This window comes from Lycium barbarum, chromosome 3 (genome assembly GCF_019175385.1).
Source record: "Lycium barbarum isolate Lr01 chromosome 3, ASM1917538v2, whole genome shotgun sequence".
NCBI lineage: Eukaryota > Viridiplantae > Streptophyta > Magnoliopsida > Solanales > Solanaceae > Lycium > Lycium barbarum.
In genome coordinates this window covers 71,071,551-71,095,847 of record NC_083339.1, presented here as the reverse complement: position 1 = coordinate 71,095,847, position 24,297 = coordinate 71,071,551, and the positions used below count along the sequence as shown (strand labels likewise).

General features: G+C 40.0%; 1 long non-coding RNA gene across 1 annotated transcript; it reads right to left on the bottom strand.

Annotated features, from left to right (window-relative positions):
• Positions 1 to 4,486: 4,486 nt before the first annotated feature.
• Positions 4,487 to 24,141, bottom strand: LOC132631559 (uncharacterized). The gene is made up of 3 exons (XR_009578875.1): positions 23,941 to 24,141; positions 23,641 to 23,764; positions 4,487 to 4,774 (listed from the first exon to the last, which is right to left on the bottom strand). It is a non-coding gene; the product is annotated as an uncharacterized LOC132631559 (long non-coding RNA).
• Between the last annotated feature and the right edge of the window lie 156 nt (positions 24,142 to 24,297).

Below are 24,297 nucleotides of genomic sequence, written 5' to 3'. Positions count from 1 at the left end.
ATAAGTTTGTATTGAATTGGAATGTAAACACTTATGTCGTTTTAGTATGATTTTCCGACATTAAGGAAATGAAGTTGTTTGGTTGTGAATTAAGATGATCATTGATGAATTTGGAAGTTGGAAACTTGTTATGAAGTTGTATGCCAAAGATTTGGTGTTTTGCATAAGTTATGATTTTGGCGGAAAGTTGTATATTATGTATATCGAGTGTATATCTTAAGGAAAATGATATGAAATGTCTCTAAATCTATATTGTGATGATCTTGAGTGATAATGGATGTGAAATCATGATGTTAGCTCGAAAGTTTGGGTTGAATTGAAGATTATGTCAACTTGTGAGAAAAATGACTAGTTGAAGGATATTTGTGTTTTTAATGTTTATTGTTGATATTGATGTTGTCGTTTGGGTTGTTGTTGATGAATTATAGCCGAGTTGAATTCTCGGGGTGCTATATGTATAAGGGAAGTGCTGCCGAAATTTCGGTAGCCAAATATGCATTAAGTTGGAACTTTGGTATTCATAGCTTACAATTGGTAAACTTGACCAATTGCAGTTTTTCGACGAAACGGGAAGTGAGTTTGGAAAGGCTTAAGGAGCGTGAAAGGTATGTAAAGCAAACCCAATTCTTCCCTGGCATGCTCCTAGTGTGTTAGGGTCAGATCCGGGCCTCGAAGGACCTCTTGGCCCTCGGAATCCGCAAGACAAAATTTCAGTTTTTCCTTCAGTAGAATTGAACCATTTTGATACGCTTTTTCTGAAATTATGCAATTTTGCTCTAAATTATTCAGAAAGCCATAGAATGTCTGTATAACCTTTTTAGGTGATACTATATGCTTAGAGGGCACAATTTGAGCCCGCCGCCTTGTTTGTCCCAAGGCGGGCCCGCTATTTACGGTTTTGCCCCTAATATGCTAAAGCTTCCTTTTTAAGCGATTTTTGAAAGAAATGTTTTAATTACCCTACTAATCACTTAACGAATATTATTTTAAATATTATGTTAAATATTATAAATTATTTTGACACTCGGAATGACTTCGGGAAAGTTATACTTCTGTAATTTATTATGATATCCGGAATACATTTAATATGATTCCGTCCGACTCCATTTGATTTGTTTGTCTTTGCTACGCTTCATCGAGTCTTTGAAAACACTTATGATATTTTTAAATTGCATTAGTCTCTCACTACTCCATTCGTGGATGTCCCAATGTTTCCCACACTGAGCCCGGGCCAGGATATGTTGTCAAGCGTGATTCTCTGCATTGTTCGCCGCGCCCCGATGTGAGGGGGCAGGTATACGCGTACATGGGTCTGTGGAGTATGATGTGCCATGTCCGCCTATTCTGATCTGATCTGTTATGGCCATCCTGATATGACATTTTATGATACGGGGCCACGCCCCCTTTTCTGATTCCTCTGTATTGTGGCACCAGTGTCGGGAGGGTGACCACGTTCTGTCTGCCGAGTCCCGTGGCAGGGATCGGATATGATATGACATGTGTTTCTGTACACATTCTGTCTGATTTGGAAATATGCATTTGACACTCTGGATTTTGTACTCATTTTCTGTAATCATTATGATTTGACTTCTGTGATTCCGCTTTACATATTCAGTACATATTTCGTACTGACCCCCTTTCTTCGGGGGCTGCATTTTCATGCCGCGCAGGTACAGACGACAGGTTTGCTGATCCACACGTTTAGGATCCCATTTCTGCTATTTTGGGGCACTCCCTTCTTCAAAGCCCATCTTTTGGTACAGTCTGTCACTGCTATCTGGATATGTACTTTGTTCTGGGTATGACGGGGCCCTGTCTCGTCTTATGATTATGATATGTTCTGTAGAGGTCTGTGGATACATCTGTGTGGGTTATGTACATATGTTTGGGATGTTTTGTTTTATGATAGCCTTATCGGCTTCTGTGTGCCAAGTCTGCTCTTCTGCTAAATTCTGTAGCATCCACTAATGTTATTATTATATTATTATTCTGATAATATGCTAATTTGGGTATCGGGTACGTATAGGTGCCCAGCTAGGGCACTGGTCGCGGCCCACGGGGTTGGGTCGTGACACAACTGGCTAGTTTACTATGGCATGATAGACACCACATGCCATAGTCATCCTAAACACCTCCTAGCTAGCAGTCTTGCCTTTAGCATGTTGTGTTGCCCATTCCATTTCATGTTTCCAAATCACCCACAGATCTGTATATCCCTTGCCACACAAGTAGCTTTTCCCACACTCTCCTAGCATATTCACATTTAAACAAAGTGTGGTCAACCTCCTCAAGTTCGTCTTGGCATAAGGGACCGTCCATATTCTCAAGATTTGCCCAACTAGCAAAAAAGATAGTTTATTTAAATTTTGCAATACATTTTATTACTGGTCAATAAGCTTGGACTCAATTAAATAAATTCACCCGCCCTATTTTCTCACTTACCCAACCCATCCGGAAAACATAAAATCTCACCGGCAAAAATCATTTTCGACCATTTTTGCTATACTTTCTCATTTTCTCAAAGCTTTCTCAAAAACCTAACAACGGCGTTTTTGAGATTACTCACTTAAATCTGGTGTAGCAATAAGATACAGCGTTAAGGAAAATTTATAATTTTTTCGATGCACTTATTCTGATTTTATTATGTGTTCTCTTTTTTTCTTCATGTGCTCTGATTATTGAATGGATGGAATAGTTGATGCTGATAGCAAAGGGAAAAAAGAAGTTTACATATATAAAGATAATGTTGCTTTTTGGTAGTTATGTACACTGCACAAGTAAAACTGAAGTCGAACCAGGAAAAAGTGTTATAGTTGGGGAGCTCAATCACTATGTGATTTTCTTTTCAGTACAATTTTCTAGTGGTGTGATTTTACTCCATAGAGAACTGATTCATGAAACTTTGTAACTGATTCTAAAACCAACGAGTTAGATTTTTGAGAACGATCGAAGAAGATAAGAAAGTAAAGCAAAATGGCCGAAAATGATTTTTTCAGTGAGATTTTATGTTTTCCGGACGGGTCGGTTATGTGAGAAAATCGGGCGGGTGAATTTATTTAATTGGATCAAAGTAATTCAGAAAACTACTATATCTTCATTGAATTGAACAAGTACAAACCGAGGTAGTAGATTACTAATCAAAAACCCTACGTAAACCCTTGATTTTGGCCTACTTTTCACGCCGGTCATGGCTACGCCGACCGGCAGCCAACCTCCTACGGGGGTTGGCTTGCCCGCAACCATTATCAATACTCAAAATACTAACACTACCACTCCAGTTAATTATGCGAATGCGTTACAAAATACATTGGCACAACATATTCCAGAACCTATAGATCCAAAACCTATTATTTTACTACATGGAGAACCAACTGCCACATGGACAAAGAAGGAGTTTGACATATTAACATTGAGACAAAACATGCAGTTTGCAATAGTAGCAAAATTCTCTTATGGTAGACCAGAATTGAATGAATTGAGGACGATCCTTCCGATCCAATTGGAGATTAAAGGAAGATGCGATATTGGATACTTGGAGGAACGTCATATTTTGATTAGATTATCATTATTAGAGGATTATGCTAAATTAATGTCGAAAGCATGGGAATTAATGGTGAGGAATAGATATTTCTCTATAAGATTTTTGAAATGGGATCCATGGTTTAATCCTGATGAGGAAACAACCATAGCCATTGCATGGATATCTTTTCCAGGGCTACCAACAAATCTTTTTAATAAGGTATCAATGTTCACATTAGCAAGTGCAGTAGGAACTCCACTATTGATTGATAAGGCCACAACCAATCAAACTAGACCTAGTTGTGCTAGAATCAAGGTGGAGGTTGATTTGCTGAAGAATCTTCCTAAAAGGATACAGATCAACTGTGTGGATGAAGAAACGGGGATAATAACATCAAAATGGCAAAAAATTCAATATGATTATTTGCCAAAATATTGTACTCATTGTAAGTTGCAGGGGCATGATGTTCATGAATGTTGGGTGCTACACCAAGAACACAGACCAAAGAAGGAGGAACAAAGAGAGGAAGGGAAAGAGACAGACAAGGGGAAAGCAAAGGAGGAAACCAACAAACCTAAAGGAAAACAACCAGCAAGTGAACCAAGTCAAAATGGGGTATACAGAAATGGAAAATTGGAATGTTGTGCAGAATAGGAAGCAGAAGGGAAAAGGAAAAGAAACAATGCAACAAGAAGGACAAATCAGTGCTAAGAATGCTGCTGAAACCCAAAACAAATATGAGACTTTGGTGGAATTAACTGATAAGATGCAAGAAGAGATTTCCAAACAACATAAGGAACAAGAAAAGGCAAGCAATAAAGAGGAAAAAAAGACTTCTAAGCATTAGGTAGAAGCATCCTTTGGAAATCAAGCAGATAACAACAAAGATAATGAAAGGAACAAAGACGGGGAAATAGTGCAAACATCAAAGAAGCATAACAAAGTAAACACTAACAGTAGCGAGAATGGAAGTAAGGTAGAAACAGATGCACAACAAGAGATAACCAAGGAAACAGCAGCAAAATAACGAACATAGAACATCAAATATAAATGATTTCCAAAGTGAGAAAAACTTGGTTACTAAAGCTCAAAACAATAAGCAACAACAAGGGGACAATGGAGTTGCTGCCTTAGGTCATGAGAGCAGCCAGGAGGTTGAGTCTATGGCAGGTGAAGAAAGCATTCCAAGGGAACCACCGGATGACAAGGAACCTCCAGATGACAGTCATATAACACCAGATGATCATCCCAAACCTGCAGAATCAGTAACAACAGGTACGTCAGTGGTAGCAGACACTAATGGTGGCCAGACAGATACTGCTAATAGCAAAGAGAACATCAAGCATATATATAACAATGAAGGACAGGAAGCAACCAGAGAAATAAATGAGAATGAATTTAAACAAAACTCTAATTTGGAAGAAGACAATATGGAGGAGGGGTTTCTACAACAAAATGATGATTGTTGCAAGGTTAGTCACAATGCAAGAAGCCGTAGTCACCAAATTAATGAAGCAATTGAAGAGGAACAGGAGACTAACATTGGTGATGACGAGGAAGAAGAGAAGAGGTTAATTGAAGACAAGAATACAATAGGTAGTCCACCAAGACATGGTACAAAGACAAAAAAGGAGACTAAGCAGAATAGGCAAAGAGACAAAAGTGTTCCCCCAAAGACAACAGGGGGTGTGCAAACAAGGAAAGCTCTTTCCAAATCCACTTCTCAATGAATTGCTCTCTCTTTTGGAATATTCGGTCTGTTAATACTCAACAGGCCTTTGAAAGAGTAGTTTTGTTAAATAGACAAAAACAATTCAATGTTATTGCTCTTATGGAGCCATTCCAACATGTCAGACACATTGATATGTATAAAATGTGGCTTAATATAGAGACTGTTGCGCATAATTTAAATGGGAAGATATGGATTTTTGTCGAAACAGGAATACAAGTGGAAATTATGAAAGACACTACTCAACTATTGTATTTCAAACTTACTCATTTAGATGGTGGACAAGATGTGGTGATGACAACAATTTATGCTAGTACAAATAGAGACAATAGAATCTCTTTATGGGAAGATTTATATAACATTGCTACACATATGAATCTTCCTTGGCTGGTAGGTGGAGATTTTAATGTGATTACTGAGGCTGCAGAGAAGTACGGAGGTTTACCAGTTCAATTTGCAGAGACAGAAGACTTCAGACAATGCATTGATACATGTCAAATAGCTGACCTTGGCTTCACAGGGAGTATGTTCACTTGGTGGAATAGGAGATCAGATGAGGCTTGCATATTCAAAAGATTGGACAGATGCTTAGGAAATCAAGCGTTACAGAATACATACCCAAACATTGAAGTGGAGCATCTTATCAAGCAAGGTTCAGATCACTCTCCTTTATTGATAAGTCTCAAGCAAGATAGTAGGCCAATCAAGAAGTCTTTTGGATTTCTAAACTTTTGGGTAGAACATGAGACTTTTCAGGAAGTGGTGAAGCAAAACTGGGATCCAAACTATAGTTCAGATCATTTCTTTAACTTTCACACTAAGTTAAAAAAGGTGAGTAAAGCACTTTCTGGATGGAGCAAGGAGACCTATGGGGATATATTCAGACAGATTGCTACTCTGGAAGAGGTTGTGCAAACCCATGAACAGGAATTTGAGCAAAATCCAAGCAGTTTGAATAGACATAGATTGCAGAGAGTACAAGCAGAGTTAATACGATTCTATGCTATTGAAGAGAAGTTCTGGAAGCAAAAGGCAGGGATGCAGTGGTTTAAAGATGGGGACAAAAATACCAAATTTTTTCATGCTCATGTTAATGGAAAAAGGAGAAGATTACAATTGAACAAAATTCAGGATTATAGTGGGGCTTGGCTGGAAACAGAAGAGGAAATAGCACAAGAGGCAATCAGATTTTTCACAAATTAGTTTACTGAAGAACAGATATCTACTGACTTTGAGATGCTAGAACAGATCCCCAAGATGATTACTGATGCACAAAATGAAGAGTTGCATGAGTTACCAGAAGAAGAGGAGGTTAAAAAAGCTGTATTTGGATTGAATGCTGACAGTGCTGGAGGACCTGATGGGTATACAGGCAGATTTTTCCAAGCATGCTGGGATATAATTGCAAAAGACATGACCAAAATGGTAAGGTCCTTCTTTTGTGGTCATGAACTACCTAGGTATATCACTAGTACCAATTTAGTACTGATTCCAAAAAAGAAGGAGATAAATACTTTCTCTGATTTGAGACCTATAAGTTTAAGCAATATTAGCAGCAAGGGTTTCTCTAGAATAATTCATGAAAGGTTGGTAAAGTTGCTACCAAATCTCATTTCACCTCAACAATCTGGTTTTGTTAAAGGCAAAAGCATTGTAGAGAACATATTGTTGGTCCAGGAAATTTTTCATGATATCAGAATCAGAGGGAAGCCTGCTAATGTGGTGATCAAGCTGGACATGGCAAAATCTTATGATAGGGTATCCTGGTTGTTCTTGACTAAAGTCCTGAGGAAGATGGGTTTTGGAGAGAGACTGATTGATATGGTTTATAGGATTATCTCAAACAACTGGTACTCAATACTGATAAATGGGCAACCACAAGGATTCTTCAGATCAACAAGAGGGGTAAAGCAGGGGGATCCATTATCCCCTACTTTATTTATATTGGCTGCTGAATGTCTAACTAGAGGTCTGAATGCACTACATGCTAAGGAGAGATATAAGGAATATGGTATGCCAAAGTGGAGTCCATATGTCAATTATTTGGCATATGCTGATGATACCATTATATTCACATCAGCTGAGGAACAGTCACTGAGATTGGTCATGGATACTTTGACAGGGTATGAAAATGTGAGTGGTCAGAAGATTAATAAAGAGAAGAGTGCTATTTATATGCATCATTCGGTAACACAATCCATTAGTGATTTGGTACATAATGTGACTCATATTCCAAGGAAGGAGTTTCCATTTACTTACCTAGGTGTCCCAATATACTATGGTAGAAGGCAGTATGGTCATTATCAGCAGTTGATAGAGAAGGTTCAAAACAGGCTTAGCTCTTGGACTGGTAAATTACTATCTGTAGGAGGGAGAACAACTTTAATTAAGCATGTATTACAAAGCATGCCTATACACCTTTTATCAGCCTGTGATCCACCTGCTGGGGTACTAGCCCAGATACATAGACTCTTTGCTAAGTTTTTTTGGAGCAACTCTGTTGGAAACTCTAGCAAACATTGGGCTACATAGACTACATTATGTCACCCACCAGAAGAGAGGGGAATGGATTTTCGAAGTATGCAGGATGTTTCAAAGACCTTCTTTGCAAAATTGTGGTGGAACATGAGAACTAAGCAGTCTTTGCGGAGGAGTTTCATGAGTAACAAATACTTGAAAAAATTCCATGCAATCTTAGCACCTCAAAAGAATACAGGTACATATGTGTGGAAAAAGATGCTCAAAGTTAGAGTAGAGATAGAACAAGAGATAGGGTGGAAGGTGCAGTAAGGAAATTCCTATTTCTGGATGGATAACTGGATAGGATTGAGAGCTTTATATCATATTACTCCAATAGATTTTGCTTGGGATACTACAGTAATATTGGTTAAAGATGTAGCAGAGGATGGACAATGGAAAGAGGACATGATTAAGGAAATTCTACCAGAAGATTTAGCTGATCACATTTTGAATAATATTGATCCGCCAGTTCAGCACAAAGAGGTAGATAAAGCATATTGGAAAATGGAAGCTACAGGAAAGTTTACTGTGGGTTCAGTTTTTCAGTTACTAAGGCAAAGAAGGGAACCTAGTGAGCTTTATAAGCAGATGTGGATCAAGGGGTTACCTATCAAAATATCCTTCTTTATGTGGAGATTCTGGAAGTTTAAACTGCCTTTGGATGATAAGCTTAAAAGATGGGGGCACCAATTCCCATCTAGATGTTTTTGCTGTCAAAACCCAGTTACTGAAGATATAGCTCATGTTTTTCTACATGCTCCTGATTCTCAGGTCATTTGGAAACATTTTTGTGGACCAGTGGGGATAGATATCCAAAACTTGCATATTACTCAAGTAATTAACAAGTAGTGGGATCTATTAGTACAACCTGAGCTAAGATACATCTATAAGGTTGTACCTGCAATTATACACTGGGAGATTTGGAAAAGGAGGAATACTCTAAGACATGAAGGGAAGATGACTACTACAAAGCTTATTTATCAGGTGATGCATACTTTGATAATGTTTATGAAGGTGAGGAGGAGAAATTTCAAGTATGCCCCTTACAAGTGGAGTAGTGTAGTGGAAGCCCTGAACAGATACTCTCAGCCTATTAAAGTCAGCACAGTGATATGGAAGTTTCCTGATAGAGGTTGGATTAAAGTGAATACGGATGGTGCATCTAGAGGAAATCCGGGGAGAAATTCTTGGGGTTTTTGTGTAAGGGATGAGAATGGGGATGTAATACAAGCACAAGCTAAAGAAATGGAAGATCATATGTGTCACGACCCAACTAGGGGCCGCGACGGGTACCCGGAGCAATTACCGAGCACCGCTTACTCTACTGCTGGTCTCGCTCATTTAATACTCTTTTATCAATTTTACATACCAATTGTAGGAAAATCATATTTAATAAAAATATAAATAATTTATATACATTTGCCCTTGGCCATCAAAATAATACACATACATATGAAAACATTTTGTGAGACCATCTAACCCACACTGCGTATCTACGAGCCTCTACTAACATAATGAATACATGGACGGAACAAGACTCCGTCATGCCCAAAATATGCATATATGAATGTACATCAAAAAAATAGTCATAAGCACCTCCGAACAATGGAGTGCTATCTATCAGCTGACAGCTACTGAGGACCTGGGCCAAGCTCTCCTCCCTGTCTACCTGTGGGCATGAACACAGCGTCCGAAGAAAGGACGTCAGTACGAATATTGTACCGAGTATGAGAGGCATACATAATGAAAGAAACATCAGTAATATGGGAATAACATCAACATGAGACATATGGATCTGACTTATAATCATAAATGAAGTAATGCATGTTATCTTACTCATACTCATCATCATAACATGTATGCATCATATGCAAGCTGCCCGTCCATGTCGGAACGATGTGACAATCAATAATATTAGCCCGCGTCCAGGCCTCCCGCGTCCGGGGTACCATCTCATGTCGCCCACTAGTGGTGTCTGCCCACGCCCGTAGGTCGTGGTGTATCCATATCGCCGCCGGCCGAAGCGGTGTCTGCCCGGCCAACTAGGCCCGGTGTGAAATGCTCATGACATGCTCAATATAAATGCTCATAGTAATATTCTTATCATAAAATACTTATCTTATCATAATACGTATATAAGACTCATGATCAACTTTACTCTATCGGGGTGACGTAAGGTCGTGATCCCCCGATTACATTATGAAACCATCATGGACATTCCGCCCCACCTTGAAAGGACTAGTACATAAGGTGAGTGTAGGCAAGGAATAACATCATCATCATTCTAGTGTCATCATATCGTATAACTTATCTCATATCGTATAACATCATCATCATTCTAGTGTCATCATATCGTATAACTCATCTCATATGAAAGGAATAGGGATTCAAGTTAAAGGATTCATGCCATTAGAAAGAAGGACTAGCCTCACATACCTTGGTCGTTTAGCTAAGATATCACTCACTTGTTCTCCGTCGATATCACGCCGTTACCTTCATAAGAGAATTCGTATCAACATTAGTGAGCTAACTATAAGAACGCGTCGCTAATTCTAGGAGAAGTCGGACAACGCTTCCTTCGCTCATACTACTTTTCTCGCGTTCTATATCAACTCCCAATATTCATAATATTATTCGCAATATCATGATCGACAATCGTCATTTACGTACATTTGGCAAAATCCACCATTTTCCTCCAATTTTCCTTTATTTCTACTTCTAGCTCATCCTTGCGTTTTCATGCATTTAATGCTTGTTTCATGATAAGAACATCATTTATAACGTATTTTTATTCACAACACTTCAATATTCATAGTTCAATTCCACTATCATTCATTCATGCCACTATTCACTCAATAATGACCCATTTCTATGTTCTTTTACATTTCAAGTGTCTAAGCTTTCCAATACTTCAAACTACATGGAATAATCATAAAACCTACCTTGGATGATGATGAACAATCCTTAAGTTGAAATACTTCAATTAGCCAAAACCCTAGTTCCACCTTCTTGGGAATTTCTTGACTTAGAAGATCCTTTGAAGTGCTCTTACACTTGATTCCATGAAATTAGTGTTGTTGGTCTTGATATTCCCTTTAATTCTCTTGAATTCTTGTGGAGGAATTATTTGGAGAGTTCTAGAATGTCTCTTGAGTTGTTGGATGAATAATGAAGTAATATGAAGCCTAAGTCCCTTTTTAAAATCACAAAATCTGATCTTTAATGAATTCTTGCCGGGGTGAACAGTGGTCGTAAACCACCATATACGGACCGTATTTTTGATTTACGGTCCGTCCACTGTGGTCATTTTTAAGCATTCCCAAAAACAGAAAGTTTGGCTGGGGATTATGGTGATATACGACTGAGGTTTACGGTCCGTAAACCAGTTTACGGGCCGTCCTCCAAGTCGTGTTTAACCATTTCAAAGACAGAAAGTTTGGCTGGTGGACATGGCAGTTTACGACCTGGTTTACGGGCCGTAAACCAGTTTACGGGCCGTAAACTGGGTCGTATTTAACCATATTCAACATTTACAGAAAGTTGAGATTTTTGACAAGCTGGGGGACGACTGCACTATATGGTCCGTAAATCACTTTACGGGCCGGGCCGTATAGTGCCATATACGTGCTGAAAAATTTTCCGCGACTTTCTTATTTCCAAAAATTCTTAATTAGCCATTCCCGACTTAATAAAGCATCATTCACTCAATTTTCATCATTCCACTCATCACACAAGTACGGAGAAATTTCCGAGGTGTAACATTCTTCCCCCCTTTTGGAACATTCGTCCTCGAATGTTCGACACTCGGGGATTCTGGAAAAATTTTGCCAGAGTTTCCTTTGTAAGTTGGATACTACCTTTCCATTACAACACCCACAATATCTTTGCCTCACAGGGCTATATCACAATATCAACACATTTATGGCCACACACGACCAAAAACATAAAATTAAAACATACATACCTTACACCGTCGACGTCTCATCTTGAATCTCTTCTGGGGATTGGAACAAATGGGGTTACATGGATTTCATCTTCTCCTCCGCTTCCCAAGTCATTTCATCCCGATTATTTTTTCGCCATAGAACTTTGACTGAAGCAACCTCTTTATTCCGAAGCCTTCGTACTTGTCTATCCAAAATGGCAATGGGCATTTCCTCGTATGTTAGCTCCTTTGTTACTTGCACATCATCAATCGGGACTATTCTTGTTGGGTCTCCAATACACTTGCGGAGCATCGAAACATGGAATACTGGATGCACGGATTCGACCTCTGAAGGCAAGTCCAATTCATAGGCTACTCGACCCACCTTGCGAATGATTTGGTAGGGTCTGATATATCTGGGACTTAGCTTTACTTTCTTGCCAAATCTCATCACTCCCTTCATCGGCGATACCTTCAGGAACACCCAATCACCCACCTGAAATTCCAAATCTCGTCGGCGATTATCTGCATAAGACTTTTGGCGACTTTGAGCTGTTAACAGTCGGTCTCGAATCACTTTAACCTTTTCAACTGCTTGTTGGATCAAGTCGGGGCCTATCAATTGTACTTCTCCGGTTTCAAACCATCCAATTGGAGATCTGCATTTTCTTCCATATAAGGCTTCATACGGGGCCATTTGAATGCTGGAATGATAGCTGTTATTATAGGCAAATTCAATAAGAGGAAAATGCTCATCCCAATTACCGCCAAAGTCCAATACACATGCCCGTAGCATATCCTCTAAGGTCTGAATAGTGCGCTCGGCTTGTCCGTCAGTCTGCGGATGGAACGCCGTGCTGAGCTTAACTTGGGTACCTAGACCTTCTTGGAAGGACTTCCAGAACTTGGCTGTGAACTGTGCCCCTCTGTCTGTGATAATGGCCAAAGGAATACCGTGAAGTCGTACAATCTCCTTGAGATACAATTTAGCATAATCCTCCACTGAATATGTGGTTCTAACGGGGAGAAAATGAGCTGCTTTCGTGAGTCTATCCACGATCACCCATATAGAATCATACTTCCCTCGCGTACGGGGTAATCCTACCACAAAATCCATGTTAATCTCTTCCCATTTCCACGTAGGAATTTCCATTGCTTGCAATAACCCTCCTGGCTTTTGATGCTCGGCCTTCACTTGCTGGCAATTCGGACACTGTGCTACAAATTCTGCTATGTCTCGCTTCATGCCTTCCCACCAGTATACCAATTTGAGATCGTGGTACATCTTGGTTGCACCTGGATGAATAGAATACCGGGAATAATGTGCTTCCTCTAAAATCCGTTGGCGCAAGTTTGCCACATTCGGTACACATATCCGGCCTCGATATCTAAGAACCCCTTCTATGGAGACTTCGAATGGAAACTCTTCCTTTTCCTAAGATAGATCTCGATAGTGGCTTAACTGAGGATCTTCATATTGTCGTTCCTTCACTTCTAGATTCAATGATGAAACTGTGGGGTCATTGACGCTAATACCTGCATCTCCTGAATCAATGGGCCGTACTCCGAGACCTGCTAACCGATGGACTTCACGAACCATTTCTCGCTTTTCCGAAGGAACTCCACATAAACTACCCATCGATCGGCGGCTAAGTGCATCTACTACTACATTCGCCTTCCCTAGATGATATAGAATGTTCACATCATAATCCTTCAGTAATTCCAACCATCTCCTTTGCCGCAGGTTCAACTCCTTCTGTTTGAAAATATATTGAAGGCTTTTGTGATCTGTATAGATGTCCACGTGCACACCATATAAGTAGTGTCTCCATATTTTCAATGCATGAATGACCGCAGCTAGCCCAAGATCATGAGTGGGGTAATTCTGTTCATTTTTTCGCAACTGTCTCGAAGCATATGCAATAACTTTCCCATTCTGCAACAATACACATCCTAATCCCACACCGAAGGCGTCACAATACACTACATAGCCATCTGATCCTTCTGGAAGTGTTAGCACCGGCGCTGAGGTCAACCTGTTTTTCAACTCTTGGAAGTTACGCTCACAGGCATCACTCCACTGGAATTTAGCCGACTTCTGGGTTAACTTTGTCAATGGCGCTGAAATAGATGAGAAGCCCTCTACAAATCTTCTATAGTATCCTGCTAACCCAAGGAAACTACGAACTTCTATAGGCGTCGTAGGTCTTGGCCAAGTCTTCACAGCTTCTATTTTCTGAGTGTCAACTTGAACACCATCATCTGAAATAACATGACCCAGGAATGCAATAGAATTAAGCCAAAACTCGCACTTCGAAAACTTTGCATACAATTCTCGATCTCGAAGAACGCCAAGAACAATTCTTTGATGATCTGCATGTTCTGATTCTGTGCGAGAGTACACCAAAATATCGTCGATGAACACTATCACAAAAAGGTCCAAGAACGGCCTGAACATATTATTCATTAAATTCATGAACACTGCCAGGGCATTCGTCAATCCGAACGACATTACTCGAAACTCGTAGTGACCATATCTTGTCCTGAAGGCAGTCTTGGGAATATTTTCTTCCCTAATTCTCACCTGATGATAACCCGATCTCAGATCTATCTTGGAAAACCATTTAGCACCTTGCAACTGATCGAACAAGTCGTCAATTCTAGGAAGGGGATATCTGTTCTTCACCGTCACTTTGTTCAACTGCCTGTAGTCGATGCACATTCGTAGCGATCCGTCTTTCTTCCTTACGAACAAGACTGGTGCTCCCCATGGCGAGGAACTAGGCCTTATAAACCCCTTCTCAAGTAAATCCTTTTGCTGTGCTTTTAGCTCTTTCAGTTCTGTTGGAGCCATCCGATACGGAGGAATAGAAATAGGCTCGGTGTCTGGTAGTACATCAATAGAAAAGTCAATCTCCCTTTCTGGAGGAAGGCCTGGTAACTCGTCGGGAAACACATCTGGGAATTCATTCACTACCGGGACAGACTGGAAAGTTGGCACTTCCGTTTCCGTGTCATGAACCCGAACTAGGTGACAAATATAACCCTTGGCTATCATCTTTCTGGCCTTAAGGTAGGAAATAAACCTACCCTTTGGGGAAATTGTATTACCTTTCCACTCGAGTATGGGCTCTCCCGGAAATTGGAATCGAACTACCTTTGTCTGGCAACAAACATTAGCATAGCACGATGCCAACCAGTCCATACCCATAATTACGTCAAAATCTATCATCTCAAGTTCAATAAAATCCGCTGTCGTCTGGCGATCACATATAATGACTACACAGTCCTTATATACTTGCCTCGCTATTATAGGATCACCAACCGGAGTGAATACCTCGAAAGGTTTAATCGGCTCGGGTCTCACCCCAACACAATCAGCGATATACGGAGTAATATATGAGAAGGTAGAACCTGGATCAATCAGAGCATATACATCACGGGAAAATATAGTCAAGGCACCTGTGACAACATCTGGGGAAGACTCAAGATCCTGTCGCCCAGCTAAAGCATACACACGGGGCTGAACAGCACCTGAAGTAGATGCTCCCCCTCTACCTCTGCCTCTACCTGCTGTAGTCTGAGAAGTCGGTGCTGTCGGGCGTGCTGAAGAAGAACCCGCTGCTGAACCTGTAGGCTGAGTCCCAGCTCTATCTCTTGCTGAGGGGAAATCTCTCATCATGTGACCAACTTGCCCGCAAGCATAACAAGCATCCGAACCCTGACGACACTGTCCGGAATGTAGTTTGCCACACTGGTTACACCGCGGCACTGGAGGTCTCCTCTGGCTAAAGTCTCCCCTGGACTGCGAATCTGAGGCCCTCGAACTCTGCCCCTGGCTTGACCGAAAAGAACGGTCAACCCTCCTATCTGAGAATCTAGGAGGTGCACTAGTCACTGACTGACCTGAGTGCCTAGAATATGTCTGTCTCGGTCCCCCTCGGTACTCACTGCTTTCCCCTATAGATCTAGCCCTCTTACCTTGTCTTCTGTCACCCTCACGATCACTTCTCTGCTATCGTTGTCGATCCTCGAGGTTCTGAGCATGGGCCTGTTTCCGGGAAATATCCATCCCGTCTTGCAAAGAGGCTGTCAGACAATCTCTGAACAAGTGTGGTCCTAAACCACTCACAAATCTATAGACTCGGTCTCCCATGTCAGCCACCATAGTCGGAGCATACCGGCCAATGAGTTGAATTGTATACTATACTCTCGGGCACTCATGCTTCCTTGTTTCAAATTCAAGAACCTGTCCGCTCGAGCTCGGCCGACTTCAGGTGGCAAGTAGTGACGAATAAAGGCATCTACAAACTCTTGCCACACGGGAGGTGGTGCATTCTCCCCTCTTGTTATCACCCAATTCTTATACCATAGTACCGCCACATCGCGAAGTCTATATGAAGCCAACTCTACAGATTCAGTCTCAGAAGCATGCATAAGTGTTAACGTCCTCAGCATTTCATCGATAAAACCTTGTGGGTCCTCATCCGGCTTCGACCCAAAAAATTCTGGAGGATTTAGAGTAAGGAAATCACGGGCTCTTGTACTAGCTGAACGATCACTTGGGCCCGCATTCTGTCGTTGTGCCTGAGCGGCAACCAACTGCGTCAATAAATGTATAGCCTCGGACACTTGTTGACCCGAAGCACCCAGTGGAGGAATCGGAGCTGAGGCTCCTCCCTTCTCTTCTACATTGGGCACGACCTCACTTTGCGATTCACTTTCCTCTACCCCCGCCGGAGGCTCCCTTTCTGCCCGCTTCTTCATCGTAGCTTTGCCTTTCTGGGCAGCTGTAGCTTTTCCTTTCGGCGGCATTTTTCTGAAACCATAACGCACTTTTAGGGATGATATAATCCTAGACATGGCTCTATCGCACGATTCATGAGAAGAAGGATGGTCATTTTCCTAAATGCCCTGTAGCCTCTTGTTTATTAGCGTGGCGCGCAACACACCATAAACAAGACTCTACTAGACACGGCTCGTAGACACTTCCTAGGGCGAACTGCTCTGATACCACTTCTGTCACGACCCAGCTAGGGGCCGCGACGGGTACCCGGAGCAATTACCGAGCACCGCTTACTCTACTGCTGGTCTCGCTCATTTAATACTCTTTTATCAATTTTACATACCAATTGTAGGAAAATCATATTTAATCAAAATATAAATACTTTATATACATTTGCCCCTTGGCCATCAAAATAATACACATACATATGAAAACATTTTGTGAGACCATCTAACCCACACTGCGTATCTACGAGCCTCTACTAACATAATGAATACATGGACGGAACAAGACTCCGTCATGCCCAAAATATGCATATATGAATGTACATCAAAAGAATAGTCATAAGCACCTCCGAACAATGGAGTGCTATCTATCAGCTGACAGCTACTGAGGACCTGGGCCAAGCTCTCCTCCCTGTCTATCTGTGGGCATGAACAAAGTGTCACACCCCGACCTTACTAGGGTGTGATGGGCACCCGACCCCATATCCGGAGCCGAGCGAACCTGCTGACTCTTATTACATAGATAAACTCTTGTATCAATCAAGAATAGAATACATAGTAAGCTCTAAACTTTTTTTTTTTCCATAAGTAAAGTCTATCATCATGCGGGACCCGTGACATGAAACATAATAACATATTGACTGGCGGAGCCGTCTATAAAACTAACACTCTATACCCACGACTCTGTCTGCAAAGTCTCTAACATTGAACAAAACATCATGGCTCATATACTCTGACTCGGCAGCACTCCAGAACAAGTGGAGCCTACCAACCCCGCTGGAACATCTTCTATGATCGCTTATGCTCATCTGGGTGTACCTGCGTGGCATGAAACGCAGCCCCCGAAGAAGAGGGGTCAGTACCAACAATGTACTGAGTATATAAGGTAAGAGTAATAACATAAGATCATGGTAGAAGACATAGAGAAATGTATATAGTAAGAACATAACTTGTACCTCTGTTTGCCTCTTAAGGCAGATATCATGTAAGTTAACTTTCCCTTTTGAAACAACATATAAATATTTACATGTAAACTGCCCAACCATATAGGTACGGTGTACTTCTGTCTGAGCATATCATGGGACAAAGAGTAACCTGAACATATGAGTGCCTCTGAGGGCAGATGCCATGCATGCTTTATTCTGGTCACGTCATATCATATCATGTGGTCATATCATATCATATCATATCATATCATATCATATCATGTCATATCATATCATATCATGTCATATCATATCATGTCATATCATAGCACCGAACAAGTCGGCTCGCCCATATATCCCGCGTCCGGGATGATAACACCAGCTGACCAGGTGGCAATGAAACATGTTTCCCTTCCCATTTCCCCATGTATCCCTTCCCCCACCCCATGTACGTATTCATATCTCATATACTTATGTCATATAAGCATGCAGGAGAGCCCAAAGAAAATCATGTATCCATCGGAGTGACGTAAGGTCGGTGACCTCCGATTACATTATGGAACAATCGTGATCGCTTTGTCTCACCTTGAAGGAACGAGTATTATAAGGCGAGACTATCAACGGAGAATAGTGTTGAAAGAAATATAGAATGAAATCTTGGATGTCATAGAAATTAATTCATCTGTTTTGGAATCTTTAGAGGATGGTGTCATAACCAAGGAATAGAATTAAAAATCAAGAACTAGTTTGATACTTTCATACTCATATGGAATCCTTAGCTTAAAACTCTTAGTCATGGAATCATCCTTGTCATACTTATCATAGGCATATTCTCTTTCTTAACATCATCGTTATCATTGTCATCGTAGAAGTATCCTCGTTAGCATAGTCACAGTACTTGCCATTTGATGAACGGAATAAGGATCAAAAGTTTCCTTTGGATTCTGCTTCAAAATAAGTCAAACGGAGCAATAAGAAAAATCCGGGAACAATGGGCCCACCTCGGGTCAAATGAGGCGGCGTACCAAATTCACGTACACTACATTTCATGACGTCACTTGTGAGGGTTTTAAGGTAATCGGGTCATAATTATGCAAGTTCTAGATGTTTAGGAGGTTTCTCCAACATTTCACACACTTTCTAATTCAATTCTACTAAATGAAAAAGGGGAAACTTTAGGTGCAGATTCCGGAGAATAGAGTTGTCCCCGAGGCTCGTATCCAACCTAGTATGCCTAAGACATGCCAAAGAAGGAAGGGTAAAGCCTTACATACTTTTTTCCGCTTCTTACGCTCCTCCAAATTCAAGTTCCAATTTCTCCAAAATCTACATTTGGTCACATTTACCAAACATTAATTAGGGCATTTAGAAGTTGATTCTTAAAGTAGCATTTGTCTACCGAAATTTTGGCAGCACCTCCCCTATAAATACACCATCCCCAAAACTTCAACTTAGCCAATTTAATCATCAACAATCCGGGAATTCAACCCGGCCAAACAATCAACAATACCAACAATTATACTAGCGGCACTTCAACAATCAATTTTTATTCAATTCAATTCACATAGTCTTTCAACAACCTTCATTCTTCACCGCATAATCCATCACGACGACAACTAGAACGTCAAATAACATCAATTTACATTAACTTACCAAAACACCTATTATTCGACCATAACTACTTCTTACATATTTTCATGCATTCTCATCCATCCCTCTTCATTACAACAACAACAACATAACAATCAAAATACTAAATAGAATTGTTTCATTTTCTCCTACACCATTCAAGGACCACACGGCCACCACACTTTATACATACTTCCATGAAATTTTCACTCATTTCTTAGCATTTCAAGAACAACCAACATGCTACATACACTACATGCATATTTTCATAAATTCTCATTTTCTCATACATTTCAACAACAATAGCAATCAAATTACTAAATAATATTAATTCATCATTTCAATCCAACACCACACATATATTCGGCCAACATGCAACACACATATCTTCATTTAGTTCATTCATTTCTTCAACCTACAACATATATGAACCATCCACAACACACAAAGGAGATGAAACCTTACCTTTTTCTTCAACTTCCCACTTGATTTAGGGTTGGTAAATGACACCAAAAAGACTTCTACTTGCTTCAACACTTACTCCATGTTGTAGAGAACCTCCAAATGAACTAAAATATTAGGAGGAAATAATTTTTCCTTATCAATTTTCCATGGCTAGATTTTGCTAGCCATGGCCGAATTCTCCACCCCTGTCTTTTCTTTTTCTTTCTTTCTTGCTTTCTAGTTTCTTCACTTAAAAGATGACTCCTTATATTTATATATAAGCCTTCCACCACTTTTTCATATTTGCATCTTAGTCCCTCAAGTATGGCCTCATGTCCCTTTTCTTCTTCTTCTAGAGTTTTCCTCTTTTTTCTTGATTTTTCTTTTCTTTTCTTAAATTTCCTCACTTGGTCAAAGAAGACCAAGTGTCTTCTTTTGTACACCTTATTCCATCTATATTTACACTTTGCCCCCTTCACTTATGAAATGGCCACATGCTCCTTTCTTTATTTTCCTAGAGAATTCTTCCATTTTCTTGAATTTTCTTAAAAATGAATAAAGAAGACTAAGTGTCTTCCTTTGTAAGCTTTGGTCCACATGTCCTTATAATTTATAATTAGGCCCCCACTAATTAATAGAAATGTGGACATATGCAACACATGCCACACGGCCAACTTGGGATTTTTTTCAAGAATTTTCTTGAACATTTGTGAAATTACCATTTTACCCTTAGACTTCCATGATATCACCATGGGCCATTTTGTGAATTTTCCTCTTCGCCCTTAGTCTTTCTCAATATTCCATATCAACGATATTCCTAGTTAGCTTTCATAACCCACTTGCGCATTAAAATAGTTTTGGAAACGATCTTGTCCTCAACATTCCACGGCTTCTTCAAATCATGTGTACGTATGAAGTACGGGCTATAACACACAGCGTCCGAAGAAAGGACGTCAGTACGAATATTGTACCGAGTATGAGAGGCATACATAATGAAAGGAAACATCAGTAATATGGGAATAACATCAACATGAGACATATGGATCTGACTGATAATCACAAATGAAGTAATGCATGCTATCTTACTCATACTCATCATCATAACATGTATGCATCATATGCAAGCTGCCCGTCCATGTCGGAACGGTGTGACAATCAATAATATTAGCCCGCGTCCAGGCCTCCCGCGTCCGGGGTACCATCTCATGCCGCCCACTAGTGGTGTCTGCCCACGCCCGTAGGTCGTGGTGTATCCATATCGCCGCCCGCCGAAGCGGTGTCTGCCCGGCCAACTAGGCCCGGTGTGAAATGCTCATGACATGCTCAATATAAATGCTCATAGTAATATGCTTATCATAAAATACTTATCTTATCATAATACGTATATAAGACTCATGATCAACTTTACTCTATCGGGGTGACGTAAGGTCGTGATCCCCCGATTACATTATGAAACCATCATGGACATTCCACCCCACCTTGAAAGGACTAGTACATAAGGTGAGTGTAGGCAAGGAATAACATCATCATCATTCTAGTGTCATCATATCGTATAACTCATCTCATATAGACATTCATAAGTATAAGCTTTTAACTTCTTAGAATGCAAGAACTTATGAAAGGAATAGGGATTCAAGTTAAAGGATTCATGCCATTAGAAAGAAGGACTAGCCTCACATACCTTGGTCGTTTAGCTAAGATATCACTCACTTGTTCTCCATCGATATCACGTCGTTACCTTCATAAGAGAATTCGTATCAACATTAGTGAGCTAACTATAAGAACGCGTCGCTAATTCTAGGAGAAGTCGGACAACGCTTCCTTCGCTCATACTACTTTTCTCGCGTTCTATATCAACTCCCAATATTCATAATATTATTCGCAATATCATGATCGACAATCGTCATTTACGTACATTTGGCAAAATCCACCATTTTCCTCCAATTTTCCTTTATTTCTATTTCTAGCTCATCCTTGCATTTTCATGCATTTAATGCTTGTTTCATGATAAGAACATCATTTATAACGTATTTGTATTCACAACACTTCAATATTCATAGTTCAATTCCACTATCATTCATTCATGCCACTATTCACTCAATAATGACCCTTTTCTATGTTCTTTTACATTTCAAGTGTCTAAGCTTTCCAATACTTCAAACTACATGGAATAATCATAAAACTTACCTTGGATGATGGTTGAACAATCCTTAAGTTGAAATACTTCAATTAGTCAAAACCCTAGTTCCACCTTCTTGGGAATATCTTGACTTAGAAGATCCTTTGATGTGTTCTTACACTTGATTCCATGAAATTAGTGTTGTTGGTCTTGATATTCCCTTTAATTCTCTTGAATTCTTGTGGAGGAATTATTTGGAGAGTTCTAGAATGTCTCTTGAGTTGTTGGATGAATAATGAAGTAATATGAAGCCTAAGTCCCTTTTTAAAATCACAAAATCTGATCTTTAATGAATTCTTGTCGGGGTGAACAGTGGTCGTAAACCACCATATACGGACCGTATTTTTGATTTACGGTCCGTCCACTGTGGTCGTTTTTAAGCATTCCCAAAAACAGAAAGTTTGGCTGGGGATTATGGCGATTTACGACTGAGGTTTACGGTCCGTAAACCAGTTTACGGGCCGTCCTCCAAGTCGTGTTTAACCATTTCAAAGACAGAAAGTTTGGCTGGTGGACATGGCAGTTTACGACCTGGTTTACGGTCCGTAAACCAGTTTACGGGCCGTAAACTGGGTCGTATTTAACCATATTCAACATTTACAGAAAGTTGAGATTTTTGACAAGCTGGAGGACGACTGCACTATACGGTCCGTAAATCACTTTACGGGCCGTATAGTGCCATATACGACCACTGTGCTGAAAATTTTTTCGCGACTTTCTTATTTCCAAAAATTCTTAATTAGCCATTCCCGACTTAATAAAACATCATTCACTCAATTTTCATCATTCCACTCATCACACAAGTACGGAGAAATTTCCGAGGTGTAACAATATGAGTACCAATACACAAGCTGAAACCATGGCAATACTTCAAGCACTTAAATACTTGGATGACAACCAGGCTGATAGGATTGTGATAGAAACAGATTCCTTTATACTATAGAACATTATTCAAAGAGTTTGGGAAGTTCCTTGGCAGATTGCTAACATGATGGAGGACATATGGACACTTATAGATGGGAAAACAGTAGTTGTTGATCATATATACAGGGAAGGTAATAAGGTGGCTGACCATTTAGCTAATCTGGCTCTTGACAGAGGAGAAGTTGTAGCCAATAACTTTCAGGAGTTGGATAGTCAAGGCAGGAAGTTGATAAACAGTGATAAATTGGAAATACTATATTTGAGGATCAGAAAATGCAACAGGACAGGAAGAGAATAGGAAAGGGAGGAGAAGAAGATCTCCATATTCAAATCCTTTGGGAGGAGAAAATGGGGGATCAGGTTTTTGCTAACTGTTTGTTCTTTAGTGCAGGTACAAAAAATCGTAATACTAAGGAAGTTGGAAAAAGGCAGAGTGGAATTTGGAAACAGGAAGAAGGTCCAATCATACAGAGACATCAGCAAAGAGGGAGAGGTGGAGTATCAAAGTTGAAACAAAAACATCACATACAAAAAGTCATCCACAGTGCAGATAAGCAACAGCAACGAGGGCAAAATGGACATAAACATGGATGGAAAGATACTCAGCTCGATTATATTCAGCTACAGTTGATGGAAATCAATTGTAAACCGAGGAGAATCGAATGGTATAATGAATAAAAGCAGATTTTATGCAGCATCAACACAGGAACGAGGAACAACAAAGAGAGGATAGCACAATCAACTACCAAGGTCAATACCAACAACAACCATTCAGACATTGGAGGCAACCAGCTAGATATTTACAGACTAGCAAAAGGAAGATCAGCAATAAACCTGTACTCAGATGACAGAAACACCAATATCAAGACAACAACTTCAAATGGAAGACCAACGGGAGATCCAAGAAGAAATTGCAGGAAAATGCTCGCACAATCATCACCACCCATAGATTCTGAGCCTGCAAAGACAATAATGGAGCTTCAAGAACAAGATGATACAGTTCAATTGCTCAATTTTTTTATTAGGAAACATGGAGAATCCAAAATTGGAGGTATTATGACTCGCCGAGGTGAAGAAATCGATGGACAAAATGAGATGTATCTAAAGAAGAATCAACGAACAGAAGAAACGTACCTTCGATAGCGGAAGATGGAGAACAAATTTCATTTTGATCTTGGCCAACATTTGCCCATAAGTGAAGATGAAGATCGTGAGAGAGAGGAGTACACTTTCCCAAATTCAATGTTTCTAGACTATTTCCTTTTCTGTATTTGCATTTTGTTTACTGTATGTAATGGAAACATTTTTGACTTATGAAAAAAAAAACAAAAAAAAAATTGGATCAAAATAAAATTGACCAGTAATAAAATGCCACGTGGAATTTAAATAATTTTTTTTTTAATTCAATGCTGAATGTTAGTCAAAAAGCATAAGTGAGCTAAAAATATAACCAGAGGGATATTTTTATCAAAATAGGTGAACAAAGGGTAT